We start from the raw sequence: 19607 nt of genomic DNA on the forward strand, positions 1-19607 counted from the left end.
AACAAGGTACATGCCCTTGACTGGAATCAAACCTGGGACCCTTCAGTCCACAGGCCGACGCTCTATCCACTGAGCCAAACCGGTTAGGGATCTAGTTCTTTCTTGATCTTTCCAATTTATCAATATACTTGCATCTCTAGAGCACATGTGTTTTTTCCTGTCTCTCTATGGTTTCATTTCCTTCTTCTCATTCCTTTTTTTCCCTCTGTCCCTTTCTATTTTTTCCCATCTATCCCTAGGTCTTCTTTATTCCTCATCTTTTTGAAAATTTGAGTATGTTCCCAGATGGTTTCCATGTGGATTACTAAAGGGAGATCCACTTTCCCTGTCTAGAGGCACTTGTAACATGAGCTTCACGGCTCCTTATGGTTAAAATGTTATTTGCTTCAAAACCGGCATGAGGCTGTAAGTGTCTCCTGCAAGGTTGTAGACAACTGGAAGTAAGAGCTAAGTAGGAAGTAAGACAGGCATGCATTACCTTGTGGAGCCAGGACCATCTCTCCCTCAGCGGCAGCTGCTGACTTCCAGCGATGCTAATGACCTCCACTAGCTAGAGCTTCTTCCTTCTGAGTCCCTGATATGTTAGGCATAAACATGTATCAGCACAACAGGGAAGCACACGTGTGAAGTAGTAAGTTCAATATACTCTAGCTATAAAATAAAAAATTAATTTAGTGTATTCACGCTAGAGGAAAAAAATTTTCTTTTTAATTGCTCTATAGAAATTAATATTTTAAAATGTCTGGAGAAGAAGTAATCAAATACCATGTGGTCACAAATGTATAGAAAATATGTTATAGAAGTAGGCCAGGCAATACATTTACAAATACATTACTTTGGTGGATTGTGCAATGCACGTGACATTTATCAGCTTTTTACATTTTTAAACGCGTTGTGATTTCTTTTCTCATTCTAAACAAGTATTTACTTGCACATCAAATTTTGCTTGCAATTGTTTATTTTTTCTCTTAAACAAGAGTCCCAGTATATGCCCATAAATCACAGTTATACTCTTTCTATGTTCATGAAGACATGCACAGGAAAGATACACAACTTTAAGGTAATGGTTATGTGTAGGAGGAGAGGAGAGAGAAGAGGGGGGATTTAGTTGAATCTGTACTATTTTATTTCCCATTTTCAAAGGCAGATTTGATGCACATATGGCAAAATGTTAACATCTGTTTAATCTCGGTAGTGCATACATAGGTATCTGTATTATTTTTGTACTTTCTTGATATTTGAAATTATACATAATTTTAAAAAACTCATGCTATTATTAGGACACAATTTATTCTGTGAAAGTTTTAAGCTACTGCTCTAATTTATAGACCACCTATTTGACAAAGTGGTTTTTATTTGGAGTCATGTATCCTAAGGTAAAAATAAAAGGAACTATTTACGTGCATAAAATATTTACCATTTTTAATGGCTATGATTTTAAACATATAACCAGGTGATGTGGTAAGTTCTAGAAGCATTGCTTTATTTTCATATTTCTTTGTTATCTAAATGCCCTCTCCTTATATTTACATTATTGATGTCTGAAGAAAAACATTCTTCAGAAAGTGACTGGTTAAACTTAGGAGGCAATGGGCTGCACTATGCATTTATTCATTTATTTATCAAATATCCACTGAGCTCCTACCATGCTCTAATGTCAGTACTGTGTATATAGACCTATGGAGCTTATAGTCCATCAGAGAAGACCAACAACAAATAAAACAGAATTTAAGTAAATATTGATTGTATATTGTGATAAATGTTCTGAAAGAAGGAAGAGCCTTGCTGAAGTGGAGTGAGAAAGTGGGAGGCTAGTTTAGGAATGCCTCTCTTTGGAGATGGCATTTTAGCTCAGATAGAAAGGCTGATAAGGACCCAATGTTCAATGAATTGATTGATAAAAATGGTGTGTCGAGGTGATCCTAAAGTTATGGAGCTGGAAGGAATGGGGGTGTCAATGCCTTTAATGAAAATAAGGAACTCACTTATAGAAACCAGGGGAAATTACAAATTCAATTATTAGCACACTGATTTTGAGATGCTATTAGAAAATCAATCCTTGGAAACAACCTCAGGAGAGAATTAGCATAATCAGCCAATGAAAAATCATATATAAGTTATGATTAATTAACTGGATTTAAATGTATTAAAAAATAGAAAATATCAGGAAAATAATACTAATTCAAAGAGCAAATTGCAAAACATGTAATTCATATAATGGGAAAGGATTTACATGAAGTATAAAAATACAAAACAATAAATACTGAGTTCATATATATGTATAGTGAAAGCATAAAATATGTGTGAAATATACATATATTTTATAGGTGAATGGTTATCTCTGAGGATGGATTAAAGGAAGTTGGATTAGGGAGGGATTTAGATAAAACTGTAATATTTTAGTTAAAAAACAAGATTTGAAGCACATGTCAACATTTGATCAATCTTATAGTCGAAACCCAAAGATGTTATGTTCTTTTTTCATCTGCTTTCTGTGACCTTGAAATATTTCATAATTTTGAAGGGCAGTAAATAAAAAAGGGAAAGAAATAAAAATTAATGAAGCAATAGTATGAATCTATATTTCACATTTCACTTTTGATGGCCAGGAAAGGAAAGAACTAACTCATTGTCTCTGGGTTTAACATGTTCGTAAGAAGCAGAATTCAGTTGCGTATAACAGAAAGAAAGCTAGGTATTTTAGGCTCCACAAATGCACAGCCTTAGCTTCCATCAGGAATCACCACCTACCTCTCAATGCACACATCTGATGAGACACAGTGAAGAGCTAGGAGCGTCTCCCTGAGGAGACCACCGCAGCCATTCTCCCTTCCTCCTATTGTTTGTGGGTAGTGTGAAGACTGAACTTATATTAACATTTTTAACACCTGATGACTGCTCACCGTTACTTCTGACACCTGATGACTGTTCACAGTGATCCCTATCATGTTCTCCAGCTAAAGTAACTGCAGAGAAGCCCACCGTCTTCTTGACCAAACTTTCCCCTGTTGCAAAAGTCTGGCTCTGCTTCCTGCCGTGTTCCAACCTACTTGGATAACTTATATTACCTCAAGAACCCTCACTGCAAAAGTCTCGGAAATCTAAATGTAAGCTTCTCCATCTCCACACTACTGACAAAACACAGGAGAAGGTAGGAAGAATGGCTGCTACAGTCTCCTCGATCAGAGCCTGCAAGCACTCCAGTGTGTCTCATTGAAAGGCCAGAGGGATTTTGACAATTTCTATAGTCAATCCGGGAGTCAGGTACAGTATAGATAAGGGATGATATTTGGAATGTTTAGAAGGAAGTGCACACTCCTTCCAAACTCAAATGTCAGCAGGAAGACCAGGTGGCCGCAGAAGAGAGAGCCACAGCTGGTCAGTGTTTGTTACTGGCCAGGCAAAGACGGAGTATCTGGGTTTTAAAGAAACAGATTTTGTTTCCACACTCATTAGGAAACTCCATTTGGAGGTGTCGCAGCTGTTTGTGGTGATAAGACAACTCAAAATTGTTTTCTTTGGAAATCTGTAATAAGATGAATTTATATAATCTACCTAAAAGATGTTCACTTGTTTGGCTCGGACGCTGAATTTTAATTGTCCAAAGGTCTTATTTCTTGGCTCATTTCATTTGTCATTACATTTTCACTTTTATCTCCTTATAACATTCCTGAGTGAAGGAGAACATTATTCTTTACTTGTCATTAAAAAATGTCAGCTAATACTTCAAGTCATGGACAAAGGAGCCAAATAACACACACATACGCCCCTCAAATTCCTGCACTAACAGAGAGGGAGAAGAGCAATATTAATTTCCAAAAGTACTACTAAGGTCAAGAAATTCTTGTCTTACGGGGAATACTAATAAGCAAATTATATGTTACAGGATTCATAAGTCCTATGAGAGCATAAACTATATCATCCTCTAGTCCAGTGATGGCGAACCTTTTGAGCTCGGCGTGTCAGCATTTTGAAAAACCCTAACTTAACTCTGGTGCCATGTCACATATAGAAATTTTTTGATATTTGCAACCATAGTAAAACAAAGACTTATATTTTTGATATTTATTTTATATATTTAAATGCCATTTAACAAAGAAAAATCAACCAAAAAAATGAGTTCACGTGTCACCTCTGACACGCGTGTCATAGGTTCACCATCACTGCAGTGGCCTTTTACTCCAACTTTAGCCTCAGCCATGTGGCTTGCTTTGGTTAGTAGGAAGTCAGCAAATGTGACTAAAGTGAGGTTCGAAAGATGTGTTTTAATTGGGCTTGCCTACTTGTGCACCTTTGTCATTGTTATAAGAACATGCCAGGGCTAGACTGCTAACAGATAATAGGTACATGGAGCAGGGCTGACTCGCTGTCATTATCCCAGTCAATGCCATCCTAGATCACCTAATAGACAGAGAAGTTCCACAGGCATCTATGAGCCTGGACAATAAGATCAGAGCTGCTTAGATGACTTGCAGCTGATGCAGATGCATGAGCGAGCCTGGGTCAAATCAGCTATCTCTTGCAAACACATGAGCTAATGAATGTCTCTTCCTATATGCCACTGAGTTGTCTGTTATGCAGCATTCCTTTGAAATACTTTATTTCACCTATAACTTTTTCCCTTAAATTTTAATTTATCTTTATTGTTGAAAGTACTATAGATATTCCCCCTTTCCCCCCCCATTGACTCCCTCCATGTGCTCCCACTCCCTCTCCAGGCCTTCACCACACTATTGTTTGTCCATGGGTTATGTATAGATGTATATAAGTTCTCTGGTTAACTCTTCCTGCCCCACCCCCTCTCCCCTCTGAAATTCATCAGTCTGTTGCATAACTTAGCATTTTAGCCCTCTTAAGATAATGAAAATAGATAGCAATTATAAGGTCACCATTCCAAAATCATGTTAGATTAAAAAAAATCTACCTTGGAAAAAATAGAATTAAATTGTTAATGATTAATGGAGAAAATGTCTTAGCAAGTAATGCCACGTTGAAAATACTTTATATATCTTGTGTTTTGTATTACCTAGAAAATAAGGTTGTTATACATTAGTCTCTGGATAAAAACTTTTTTTCTGACTACTCTTCTCTAAAAGTGTTAGTTCACTCATTCATTTATGTATTCAAGCATCATATGAGTGCCAAATCTATGTCAAGTTAACTCTAGGGTAAGAAAGCAAGGTAGAATCTGCCCTCAAGGAACTCAGGTTTCTGGGGAGAAATAGGACAGAGAACTGTACAACTGACCTTAAGACAAAGAGGTGATTACTATAATAAAGGCGTACTTGAAGTGCTGTTAACAAAAATGGCAGAGGTCAATTTATTATGAAGAGGATTTGGAGAAAGAATTAAAATAATTTTTAGGATTTCTTGCAGTTTCCTCTAATAGAATGGATGGATTCATTAAATGGATGTCTTTTTCTAGAGTATTTGTAGCTGTTAAGTGCATGAGTCTTCTTTCTATCAATTAGATATTTTCATTTTTTCCCCTCTCAGGGAAAATTGAATATAATACACTCATAGAAATTTAGAGCCAGAAGTGACTTTAAAAAGAATGTTAGCCCAATATTATAGTTGATTAAAAAAACAAAACCCAAACTGTTTCTAGATGATTTAGGATATGTCCAATTTAGGGACCCATATGATTGGGAGGAGAAGCCAGGCTGTATCCCAAGTCTCCTGCCTAAACTCCCAAGCCAAGAACTGGTTGGAAGCATGGCTCTTCCTTTTCCTATTATGTCTGCATTTCAGTGCTTAGTAAAATGCTGTCAGATGATGCTTACAAGAAATACTGGTAAAGTAATGATAGACTTCTTTTGGCCGCTAGCACAGACTCCAGTGCAACACCCCAGTTTTTTATTTAAAATGTGTGGTTGTTCTGAAACAGTTAATGCAGCTCTGAAAATTCATACCTTATGCCACCAGAGTAATTTATGCACTGCCAAATCTTGTGTAAATCTCATTTCATAAGCCATGCTTGAGGAATACTGAAATTGGTGCTATTCGCAAGACAATATTAGCAAGTGTATTTTTCCTATGCTAAATATATCCTTGTCATTTTTATTATCTGATAGTGTGCTTATGCTTATTACTGACAAGAAATATTTATTTTAATATTTCCCTGTGGTCCTCAGATCTACAGAAGCCACAGAACAGATTTATTTGTTCCATTAATTTATTCTCTATCTTGCCATAACATTGGCAGTGCTATTACTATAGATTTTGGTAAATATCCCAAGACATCTATTTGGCTTAGCTTTAAAAAGCGAAGAGAAAGAACTGACAGAGTTGATAAATTCCCTCCCCTGACCTCTTCCCCCCACCAAGTTTTTTTTTTAATTTTTGTTTATAAATGTTTTTCATAAAGAAAAGGCTTTTAAATTTATTGGGTGTGTCTGGTGAAAGCTATTATCCTGCTAACCATATCCTTAAGCTGCATTCTAACAGGCCTCTTTGTTTAAGCTACTCAACTTATTTTTACCTTTAGTGAATAAGTATGGTCCCATATATAAAGTTTCACAAGAAAATTGTTAATATTCACAAAAGATACATAATCTTAATTGTTCTTCAGCAGTCAAATGGCTGCCCATTTAACATAAGCTTTGGAAGCAGTCACCTTTCTATGTCTTTAGATGAAAGACACTACTTTCTCTATTGCTATGTTGAAATTATTGCTAGGCTCAATATTCTACTTCACACTTCAGAAATAAGAAATTCCACTTCTTATTTAAAAAACTGTACCTTACATGTATCATTTGAGTCACCAAGAAACTTTTTTTATTTATGAAAATTATAACAAAGTTAATTTTAAGAAGTAAGTATGTGTAAATATTATGATTTTAGGAAACATTTATTTTGCACACTAATTGGATAGTATTGCTGAAGTCCTAGAGACATTTTAAAGCTATTATTCTAACTTGAATCTATTTCTGAGAACTAGTTATTCTTTGAGTACATCACTGTATCTTTATAATTTATCCTTTAGCATTTCTGCTTGTATATTTGCACTTTATAGATGTTTATATTCCATTGTTCTCATACCAACATTATACCAACATTATTTCAATGTAACTATTTCATGATGCATTCAAAGAGCTTCATAAATATTTTATTACAAGTTTTTATCTCAAATTACTATAATAGAAAACTTTTTAGAACATTTCAGTTGTGGAGGCTTACACAACTGCAAGTTCCAGGGTAGATTTGATTTAAGATATGTTGGTATTCAAAGGCACAAAGTTTATATATCAGCAGGTCTCTGCTTTCATCCTTGACTGGCCTTCATTCTCAGAAATGCGTTTTCTTTTGTTGTCAAAAATGACCCCTGCAAGCAATAAGGTTAGTAATATTTCCAGAGATAATAATCCTATTTTTCACATAAGTCCAGAAAAAGAAAAAGTCCAGGGATGACTCTCATTGGCTCATATGGGGTGAGACTCATTGTTGGATTAATAACTGTGGCCAAGTTATGGACTGCCTGATGAACTGGGCTTTGGCCACCGCCCAGGTTCAAAGCCAGAAGGAGTCAGCCTTACTGAAGCCACACTAACTGAAAGGGGGTAAAGTCCAGACTCTACAGAAAGTAGCACAGAGCATGCACAAACTCACTACCACACAGCCTCAGAGAGCCACAAATGACATCTACAGCTTCAACTTTATCCCTGCTTTTGGAGATATAAAAATCATGATGTGATGTCCCCAAGACATTCAATAAATCCATTACCATACCTACCGAGGAACATATAACATTAAACAGCATCATTGGAAATCTGCAATCCTTACAGAATTCTCTGAATCCCACCAAAATACCTGAATTTCAGAGGTAATATTTTCTATTATATATCTAAAGCTAAGAGAATTATGGAAGGAAACCTTTGTATGAACTTTATAACTGAGAGAGTGGGTTGCCTGATACTTTTTTTTTAAATGATTGATCTCTATCTTTTATTTTTTATTTGTATTTATCTTTATTATTGATGGTATTACAGATGTCCTATTGTAATACCATTGACCTATTCCAGCCTGTACCCGCCCCCTACCCCTGGCCTTCTCCACACTATTGTCTGTGTCCATGGGTTATGCATATATGCATATAAGTTCTTTGGTTAATCTCTTTCTACCCCCACCCACCCCTGACTTCCCCCATGGAATAGTCTAATGATTGCCTGATTCTTTAGATCATGGCAATATTCTCAAGAACTGAAGACTTCAATTGGGAAATGTGGAAGACTAATTAAGAGTGAATATTCATGTTTTGAATAATGATTGTTCATTTTACAGTCAATGTGAAATATCACTAAGTATTATTATGAGTTCAATATTTCCTTTTCTTTCTCAAGGCAATACCCAGAACAACAAACAGGATCTCAGGTAGCCACATCAGTTGACCAAGAAACACACTCTGCTTGCAGAGAATGAGACAAGAAAAGGATGCCCATATATTCAACAAGTACATATTGAATGCCTTTTCTGTGTTGGGTACTGGGAATAAATCAGTCAATAAAACAAATAAAAATCCCTGACCTTATAGATTTTATATTCTAATGGACTAAGATATATTGATCCGATGATTAACTTTCTCACTTTCCAAGTTGGGAGTTCCAATTTTTTCTCTACTATTGTATATTGACCATCTTGGCTTATTAAATTTATTGGTTAGTATTGATTAGAGTACTAACTAAATGAGGTTTGATCAGTGCATGATGCAGCCTAATGTGAAGAGGCCATGACTTCTGCTATGACGTCACACAGAATGGCTGAACTTGGAGCCAAGTAACCCCATGATATCCACCCTACCCTCTTGTTTGTCAAGCTCAGTATATTTCTGTAAATAACAATTCTGCAAAAACCATAGTTAGCTGGATTAACTATGTTTAAACTGTTTAATTTTTTTTCCTGATGGTGGTGGTGGAGGAAGAGGAGCTTTTGTGGTTGTATGCGGGATATTTAAAATGCATTCATGGTGACATTTTGCTAATCTACCTACGGAAAAAGAGCAAGAGAGAATGTGTGATGAGAAATGGTTCAGAATGGATGTGGGACTACTCTGGGCAGCCGAGCAGAGGACTGTAGTGAACATCAGTAGGCTCCCCTCCTTCTGAAAAGTGTCTTTGCCGCCCCCATCAATGTGGTTCCTACAAGGCTGCAGTGTTCTTATACGATCCCAACTTGGTTCAGAAATAGTTGCATAATCCAAAGTAAGCAAATGGGGAAACATTCCTGGGGTTTTAAAATTTGGACTGAAATAATCAAATTTTTCTCCTATGGTTGAACATATAAAACTTAGTTGTTGGTTTCATGTTTTTAACCAAGAAGAAAGAGGCAGCCTAAGAGAATAAAGCTACTACAAAGAGAAACAGTAATGATAGGAGGCAAGTTCTAATGGCATCTATTTCTAATACATTTTTCTTGTTGCTGAAGATGGTTCAAGTTGGTTTCCCTTCACGGACATATAAAATGCATTAACTAGTGCACAATTACATGTCATTAAGTGTCATTAAATGTCCTCAGAGTTTGTCCTTAGAGCCTTTTAGTTTCTTTTCTGTCAGTTTTACTTCTTGCTTTTTTAGCTCCTTTCTGTTTAGTTGGGAAGCCCATTAACCGGTTCGGTGATAATTGCATCTAAATAAGGTTTCTAATTGCATCTAAACTAAGGTTTCTAATTGCACCTAAATTAAGTTTAGATGAACTTTGTAATGGTGTGGCCAGATCTCCCTCTCACTCTGGATCTTGTGACAGCTATTTGGATAGCTTGAGGTCTTTTTGCTTTCTTCTTCAGGGCTAACTTCATGTATGTGAGGTTTGTTAGGGGGAACAATTTCCTGCTTTGCCTGGGATTAAGGGAGTTCTCAGGAAGCAAGACTTTCATGCTAAAAATAAAAATAAATAAGTAAATAAATCCCAGGCAACCTGGGACAAGTTGGTCACATGGTTCTAACAGTGAAATGAAAAGAAAATATGAGGCATAGCTATTTGCTTGAGTTAAGAGCTCTGGCTATAGACCCAGATCCTTTGGGTGAGAATCCTGGCTCTGCTATTTAATGCGTCATGTTGGGCAAATTACCTACCCTGTTTAGGTGTCAATTTTCTTCATCTGTAAAATGGGGATTGTAATGACACCTACTTCTTAGGTATGATTTGAGACTAAGTTAGTTCATGGATGTAGCCCTGAATATAATGCCTTGCACACAGCGAGAAATCCATTTTAGCTGCTATTGCTATTATTGCTGTTATTGAGTTACTAGCTGTCCTTATTAAATTGATGACATGCAATTTAAAGGAAATTTTAATACTGACACAGCTTGACTTAAAACTATGTCCTAAAATACTCTAAAGCTTCATACCATCCAGATTTTAATTCTTTTGTAGTTAGTGTCAGAACAGCTTTTTTTGTTTTGTTTCCTTTTTTCACCTAATTTGCACTATATCATTAGAGATTATTCTGTGTTTAATTTACAAAATGAAGCAGTTCATTTGCCCTATAAAATTCCCCCCTCTTTCCTTTCCTTATGACCAGGCAAAAAGAAACTGAGGAAAAGGAATAAGAGGAGGAGCTGAAGGAAGCAAGCAACCACATAGCCATAAAATGTGACAATGGTCACGTTGCAGTTAGAAAAGAATTTGGTGTTTGCTCTGAATCTAAATCCAATTGATTCTCAATCCAATGGCTTTATTTATTTACTTTTAAATATATTTTTACTGATTTCAGAGATGAAGGGAGAGGGAGAAAAAGATAGAAACATCAATGATGAGAGAGAATCATTGATCGGTTGCCTCCTGCATGCCCCACACTGGGGATCAAGTCTGCAACCCAGGCGTGTGCCCTTGACCAGAATCAAACCCGGGACCTTCACTCCACAGGCTGACACTCTATTTACTGAGCCAAACCAGCTAGGGCCAAGGGCTTTATTTTGATTTATCATTTTTTAAAGTGGAATCTTTAGAAGGCCATTTCATAGAACATTGCTGTTTTTAAATATTAAATAAGGTATGACAAGGTTTCTTTTTCAGTGTAATAAAAATCAATTTCTTTCTCTCTCTCTCTCTCTCTCTCTCTCTCTCTCGCTCACACACACACACACACACACACACACACTCAAATGATAACAATGGCTTTGACTTTTTATTGGGGAGCTTGATGAGTCCAAATACTAGATTAAATGCTTTACATACATTGGATCTCATTTTGCCTTTACAACAATTTATGACTCAAGTACTCTTCTTATTCCCTTTACCCCCACACTGGGATCAAGTCTGCAACCCAGGCGTGTGCCCTTGACCAGAATCAAACCCGGGACCTTCACTCCACAGGCTGACACTCTATTTACTGAGCCAAACCAGCTAGGGCCAAGGGCTTTATTTTGATTTATCATTTTTTAAAGTGGAATCTTTAGAAGGCCATTTCATAGAACATTGCTGTTTTTAAATATTAAATAAGGTATGACAAGGTTTCTTTTTCAGTGTAATAAAAATCAATTTCTTTCTCTCTCTCTCTCTCTCTCTCTCTCTCTCTCGCTCACACACACACACACACACACACACACACTCAAATGATAACAATGGCTTTGACTTTTTATTGGGGAGCTTGATGAGTCCAAATACTAGATTAAATGCTTTACATACATTGGATCTCATTTTGCCTTTACAACAATTTATGACTCAAGTACTCTTCTTATTCCCTTTACAGAAAAGAGAACTGTGGATGAATCTCAGCTCAGAGGGAAAAAAAATTAATGCTCAAGTAATATAAAGAGTATTTGAATAGGTGTTTTCTTTTCTTTTTCTCAGGCCAAATTTATAATTTTCTTATTTTATAACTTGTAAAACTTTCTGTTATGTCCGAGTTCCATCATTTTTCTAATCTTCCAGGGTTGCCATAAGGAATGGCCCCTATTTGTATAGCCACTGTCACATAGTAGATTTGAGCACCAGTTCTTTTTATCATAATGGGAGTTGGAGTGGCTCTAAGAAGCTGCTTATCTGTGAGATAAGCTCACCTTATCTGTCTTACCACTGATTCTGTTCTGAAATTAACTCAGTATCCTGTGACTCAAAATCTAAGTCCTTGCTAGCCACTCTGGTTTGTCTTTGACAAGATCTATGCTTCTCCCCACCCAGCCTGTCTCTTTCAGAATCTTGACCAGGTCAGTTTTATTGGCACATGGCCATGCCATTCATTACATGCTATAATAACAAGGTTGAATAGTTGAAAAGACATTGTGTGGACCACAAAGCCTAACTTATTTACTATGTGGGCCTCAATATAAAAAGTTTGCCAACCTTTGGTCAACTAAACTGTTGATCCCAATCCTGATGGATCCCTCAAGCGATTTTCCATTCGTTATGTTCACACCTACTATCTTTGACTATAGTTGAGAAGCCTTCCTGCTGGTCTCCTCCTCACACCTTGTGATTAAATCTTCCTTAATTGTTTCCTTGTTCTGTCCAGATGCAATATTATGGTCACCTTGCATCTGGGCCATTGTGAAGCCTTATTATGAAATGAAGCAACTCTGTCTTATCTTTACTCTTGCACTTGTTCTAATCATCTCAAAAGGAGAGTGACAGGAAATGCATTGGCATCCTACAGATAGGACAATGACAATGACATCACAGATGGGAAACGGAGTCATCAATCCCCTCTCCCCAACCACATATACCATTTCTAACATATATTTGTGGGATTTAAAAAATATATTTCTTTATTTCTCAATTATAGTTGACATTCAATATTATGTTAGTTTCAGGTGTACAGCATAGTGCTTAGACATTCATATAACTTATGTAGCAATCACTGCAATAAGTCTAGCACCCATCTGACACCATGCATAGTCATTACAATATTATTAACTATAGTCCCTATGTCATACTTTATATCCATGTGACTATTTTTATATCTGGTCATTTCTACTTCTTAATTCCTTCATCTTTTTTATCTTCATGGTGTTTTTATTTTGCTGTTTTGAAATTAAATTTAGTAGGAAAAATTTAAAGAAAAATTTATTTTCATCTTTGGCATGTTCTGACCTTTATTTTTTATTTTGAAAGGTAATAAGAGCAGAGTTCTGAATGAGACTGCAATACACACATCTTTCCATAGGAAGATGGGACTTCATTAAACAGGGAAGCGATTAGAGGGTAATTGCTGTTATATCAAATTAGAGCATTAAAACAAATCACAGCCACAGCTGTAGAACTCCCACTGAAAATGAGCTAAAATTAAAGTTTCTCGGGCCCATAGCTGTGGCTCCCTATTGGTGGGCTGCACTCCAGATGCCTTGCCAACTGACTGCAGTTTGCATGACTATTCTTTGAGGCAAGAAATGTTCCCTCGTTTCTTAATCCTAATTGGACCAGTTAGAGCAGGGCAGGCCACTGCTGATTCAGACAACTCGCTGAGGATTTGGAATGAATGTGTAACAGGTCTGGTGCTTACGGCCAGGATGTCTCAGGGACAAGGCTATTTCTAGAATAAGCAGCAGAAGGCCTGCAAATTCTTAACGACAATGCTTCCGTGACTTCCTTATAAGTAATACCTTCGCTGGCACAGATTATAGGAGGAACAATGTTCCCACTTGAGTTTAGGGAGCTTTCTATTCACTGAAAATTGATAAAACAGGGGAACCAGCTGCTTTTATAATAAAGAATTTGTATTCCACTCTCCTTGAGACCACAGAGGGCATGGACCACATTTTATTTCTGATTTGATACGAAGCCCTCCTTGAACAACCTGAGGCTGAGAGCAGCACCTGTTGTACGTAGGTGATTTTCTCCTGCTGGTAGATTCAAATTGCTGCCTTGATGTTCTGATTACCTAAAGCTGTTCCTCACCCATCTGTCATAACACATAACAAGATATTTAAAAGAATGTCTGACAATCCATGTGAAATGCTATTTTGTGTCTAGTCTAGCTTTTCCAAATGGTAATGCATTGATCAGCCAGGCAGTTTAATGACTCTGCCATCTTGCATCAGCAGTTACTCTCTAAATTAAGTCACATTCCATATAAAAGCCTTATTGTTATTCAGGGTGCTTCCCAGCTACAGCTGTAAGATTCGATTAAATCAATATGTTCCTAAGAGGAACAGCGTGTTGGGGGAAAGCAATGTGAAAATGCACAGAGTAACAATAGAAGAAAAATGGAGGATTTTATTTTACTAAATAAAGTTTCAAGGTGAGTTCGCATATCCTTGAAATGTCACTTTCCAGAGACTCTTTCTGGCTACAGTTCTATTGCCTGACATAGTGTATATAAGAGCTCTTTGAAAGTGAGAAAGTGGGTTTCAGAGATTGTTCTATCTAAGAGTGGTATGTCTTACATATACAAGGGGAGGTAGGTGGGTTTCAGAGATTGTTCTAAGAGTGGTATGTCTTACATATACAAGGGGAGGTACCTGGCCTGGGATAGTTGGTAAGCTAAGCAAGTGGCCCTCATTTATCCAATAATATTAATATAGAATGCATCATCTCTGTCCTTGTCACTGCATCTCATTTGTGGACTCTACGTGGAATCCTAATCTTGTCGGGATTAGAGGTAAATTAGGAAGCAGTGTAAAATTCATTTGTAAGATAGACTAGCTTCTGGTCAATTTCAGGCTCTCCAATGTATTATGTATGTGAACTAAGCCATCACTTAACTCCTTTGTAAAATGAGTCATTGCTTCCTTCTTTGTTTCACAATAATGCTGTGTCTCCTATTCATTTTTGTATCCTCAGGAGCTAGACCAGTACCTGGCACATGTGGGCACTACAAAAAAATGTTGTGGAATGAATTAAAATGCTGTGAAACCCTGTAAACCTTCACGCTCTGGTCAATTTCAGGCTCTCCAATGTATTCTGTATGTGAACTAAGCCATCACTTAACTCCTTTGTAAAATGAGTCATTGCTTCCTTCTTTGTTTCACAATAATGCTCTGTCTCCTATTCATTTTTGTATCCTCAGGAGCTAGACCAGTACCTGGCACATGTGGGCACTACAAAAAAATGTTGTGGAATGAATTAAAATGCTGTGAAACCCTGTAAACCTTCACACTCTGGTATTAGTATTGTGCATAAGAGAAAACCCAACTCTCAAGAAGTTTAAGTTACTGTGGATACACATACATGTCAGTCCTTTCACCACCAGACAAAACATAAGAAATGTATTATGAAACCAAAGATGGCAAAGTAGTGGTAATGTGGAGGTCAGGGAAGATTTAGTCCTCAATCAACAAATATTTATATAATGCCTATGCTTATTATGTGTTGGGTACTGGGAAAGAGTGTTTTGAAGAACAGATTCAATATCTATCTTCATAGATTTTTATCATCTAGTAAATGTAAATAGGAGATAAGGTTTGATCCTGGACAAGGAGGATGAACTCCCCCCTCCTCCCCATTTGCAAAGATGGAGGGATGACTAATCCAGCAAGTTGAGTCTAATAGTGCAAAAGTGGATGGGGTGATCTGAGCGAGGTGGTGGTGGATGTTTTTGCTGGAATGTACAAAATATTCAGGTTTTTAGAGTTCATTAATCAACTGACCGGTTTTCTTTTGTATCATGGCTATCTCCTCCAAGATGCTCGCCAAGGCCTCTAGATCTGTAAATTTCCCCTTCCTCTGAAATTTATTGTCATTATTCCATATAGTCTCCTGCCTTACGTATTTTCTTCCTTAAATGTTACCCTGGTTTCCACAACTAAGTTTTAAGCTTGTTTCATTCATTCATTTATGTGTTCATTCAACATATACATATTTTTTGGCAATTACTATATGTCAGGCACTGGCAATATGGCAATGAACTAAACAGACAGCAATCCACACTCTCAAAGGGCTCACATTATAAGTGCATAAGACAGTAAAAAAACAAAGTCAATAAAGAAATGACACAAGATATTAGCAGAATGTCTGACAACCCATGTGAAATGCTATTTTGTTGAGGTATTATTGAGAAAAATAAAGGAATAGGAATTTCTGAAGGGTATAATTTTACAGAAAGTGATCACAAAAAATGTTTGTATTTTCTCAAGAAAGTAAGGGTGTGAGTCATGAGACTATCTGGGGGGAAAGCATGCCAGGAGGAGAGTACAAGTGCAAAGGAAAGGTTAGAATTACAGTTAGTTGGTCAGGAAACAGTCATGATGTCAGCATTGCTGGTGCAGAGCAAGGGAGAAATAAGTCAGAGTGAACATAAGCCAGATTATATGGGTACTGTGCGGATTTGGATCTTTACTCTGAGTTAGAAGGAAAACCCTTGGAGGCTTTTAAGTGAGTTCATAATCTTTTTTACATTGTAAAAGGCTATTGTGTTTGATGATAGACTTAAAAAGGCCCAAGCCCATTTTGGAGCTGTATCTCAAGTGACAAATAAGGGTGGCCTGGACCAGGGTAGAGGAAATAAAGGAGGTGGAAAATGGTGAGTGACCAGTGTATTCTGAGGCTACAGTCAATAGGATTTAATCAATAATTGAATGCACAGTGTGAGAAGATAGGAGACAAGGATCAGTTTAATGTGTCTGGCCCTAGTAGCTGGAAAAATGGAGTTGCCAGTGACTGAGACAGAGAAGACTATGGGATGAGCTGCTTTCATGGAGAATATCAGAAATTTAATTTTAGACATGTCTGAGATACTTATCTCTGAGTGGGGATGTAAAGTCATTAGTCAAATTTATTAGTCTAGAGTTCAGGGAAGAGATCTGTGCTGTAGACGTAAATTTGGGAGTTGTTGGCATATTAGTAGGATTTAGGACCAAGAGACTGGATGAGATCACCAACTATGCAACTGAAGTAGAAAAGAGAGGATGTCTTAGGACAGAGCCCTGGGAATTCTACACTTCCGAGGTCATGGAGATTAGAAGCAACCAACAAAGAAGGCTAAGAAGGAGCTGACTGCAAAGTAAAAAGGAAAACTTAATAAAGTGAAAGCCAAGTATCTGGCAATGATCAATTGGGTCAAATGCCGCTGACAGGCCAAAGGGAAACAGGACAATGGCATCAATAATGATGAGAGGTATTATAGAGAAAAATAAAGCAGCAGAAATAGGAAGTTCTGAAGGGGTTTAATGCTTTTACAGTAAGATAATAGCATGTTTGTAAGGTGACAGGAAATACTTAGCGAAAATATAGGATGCAGGAGAGGCAAAGGATTAACTGGTTGGCTATGGCCTTGAGTAGCCAAGAGGGGATGGGACTTTGAGAGCTGTTACCTATTGCCTGTATTTTCATGGCCCAGCACAAGGCTTACTGGAGTTCAGAATACTTGTTGGCAGACTAATTTTTCCCATGAGAAAAAAATAATCAGGAAAGTAAGACTAAAAAAATAATTATTTGGAAAATAATTTTCCATCCAATTTTACTGAAGTAACTACTTGCCAGGTATATGAAAAGATATGTTCAGTATCCTTGAAATGTTTTAAAACATCATTGTATTTTTCTAGTATCAAGGCACACATTCTCCTATATAATTCTAATGAAAGTGCTGCATTTCTCCAACTAGTTATTCATGATACTATAAATATCTAAAGCTAATCACTATTATGTTGAGGACTGTTATACAAGTTGATGAATATTAATTACTAATTAGCATGCATCTGGATTTTAGAGTTCACATGAAACATGCATATAACAAGATAAAATGAAAATGCACACTAGAAATGGAATTACTGTTGTATTACCCAGTTTCATCAAACTCTAGCCCTGCTATAACCCTTGTCTCAAATGCAGCCCACCCCCTTATTTTATTCTTATCTGAAGGATCACATTCAAATGAAAAAGAGTGATCTTATTGCTCCTTAAAATAGCAATATTTGCCAGGGTAAAAATTCACTTCTATGACTGTTTTGACATCTGGAAAAAATGTGGCTTTCCTCTCAATATCTCAACATCACTCAAGTCCTTTTGGCCCACTCTTATGGGATGTATAAACCTTCCAAGAGAAAAGGCAGTACTAAGAATCTCTTACAGGTCTACAGCATTTTATAGCTTTAAAGGTGTTTTTAAATAATGCCTTCTCCATTGATTGGATCCTCATAAGTCTGCTGGGTCTCAGGAACCAGCCAGAGAGGGTCTGAAAGCAATTGTTTGAGTAGGAGATAAAGATTTATCAAGAGTCTCTGCTGGGGGATTGTGCCTTGGGAGGTGGTGTTGAAGTCAAGGTTGTAGGAGAGTTACTGTGGTTTGTTAAAGTAACAACTGCACCAGAGGACGTTGAGTGGGTTATTAATAAGCGATGGCATAGCCAGAGAGGGTTTTGGAAAGGGAAAACCAGTGCTGGACCCTCAGAGGAGTAGGTCATGAAGTAAGAGGCTCAGGTTCAGACTCTTCATCTAGATTTTAATAAAAGGAAGAGTCCCAGAGCTGGTCTTAGAAGTTGTTTCTGACAGGCATGATAGGAGGTGACTTTTCTTTATCTTATAAGGAGGCTCAAGGATACTAAACCAAGAGTTTACCATATTATAAGTGAGATGTAACTAACATCAAACAACACTTTTTCTCTTACAATTTTCTTCCTGCCATTTGGAGATAATTCTATGGTATGTTTTATTACCAATTTGAAAATATTAAGCAAAATTTTTTTGAATATTGATTAAAAACATTCAAAGAGATTTTATTTATATTCAATTCAATTTTTTTCTTAAAAAAAGGTTGTGGTCAGAACTAAGTAGTTAAATGATTTCTGTGAAGCTTTACTATAATTTTAAAATTATTTTTCATGAATTTTAAAATATCAGTTGTAGGTGTTTTTACAAGTTGTAAAGGAAGAACACTAATATTTTGATTGCCCATCATTACTCAGATGAAATACTATTTTTTTGATGTAATATTTGATGTCCTTGAAGATTTGCTTGCTCTCTCTCCTCACCCACCCTCTCCCTCTTTATGTTATAAATGTGATTTTAAGAATGATCTTGGATCTAAACCATCTTGTATACAAAAATGTTATTATAATATTATAGTAATAAGAAATAAAATAAATTTGGCTTAGAACTTGATTGGTTTCCCAACTCTACCACTTTCTGGCACTGTGGTTTGGTCATATCTGAGCCTTCATTTACTCATCTATTAAGGAATGTAATAACACATTCCTGGCAGTATGCTTGTGAGGTTTAAATTACAATGGTTACAAAATTCTTAGCCTGGAAGCAAACACTTAGAAACACTTAAGTTATAGAAAAGTATAACATATTAGTTTTCTTCAAGCATCATTCGGTCAGAAATATACCTTTTCCTACAAATTAATCTGTTACAGTAATAGCTGAAGTCCAGTTCTCAGAGGGCCTCCGCCAACTGCATCCTTCCTAAATGCTTTCATAATACTCATGCTCTCAAGCCAATTTAAGGAAACCCGCTTAATGCCTTAACCTCTACCAACTTGGCTTTTTCTGATTCACCTTTGGATTTTTCACCCTGGAGAAAACCAACTGCCAAGGAAGCCCTGTCAAGAGGCCACATGAATGAGTTAGACAAAGATCACCTGAGGCCTGCCAGCAGCCACATGAGTGAGCCTAGAAGTGGATATTTTGACCATGCCAACAATGTCTTCATGTCATGGCAGTGAGGTTTGAGATGACCACAGCTCTGCTTGACAGTTTGACTGCAACCACATGACAGATCTTGAGTCAGAGCCACCC

This window comes from Myotis brandtii, unplaced genomic scaffold (genome assembly GCF_000412655.1).
Source record: "Myotis brandtii unplaced genomic scaffold, ASM41265v1 scaffold1299, whole genome shotgun sequence".
Taxonomy (NCBI): domain Eukaryota; kingdom Metazoa; phylum Chordata; class Mammalia; order Chiroptera; family Vespertilionidae; genus Myotis; species Myotis brandtii.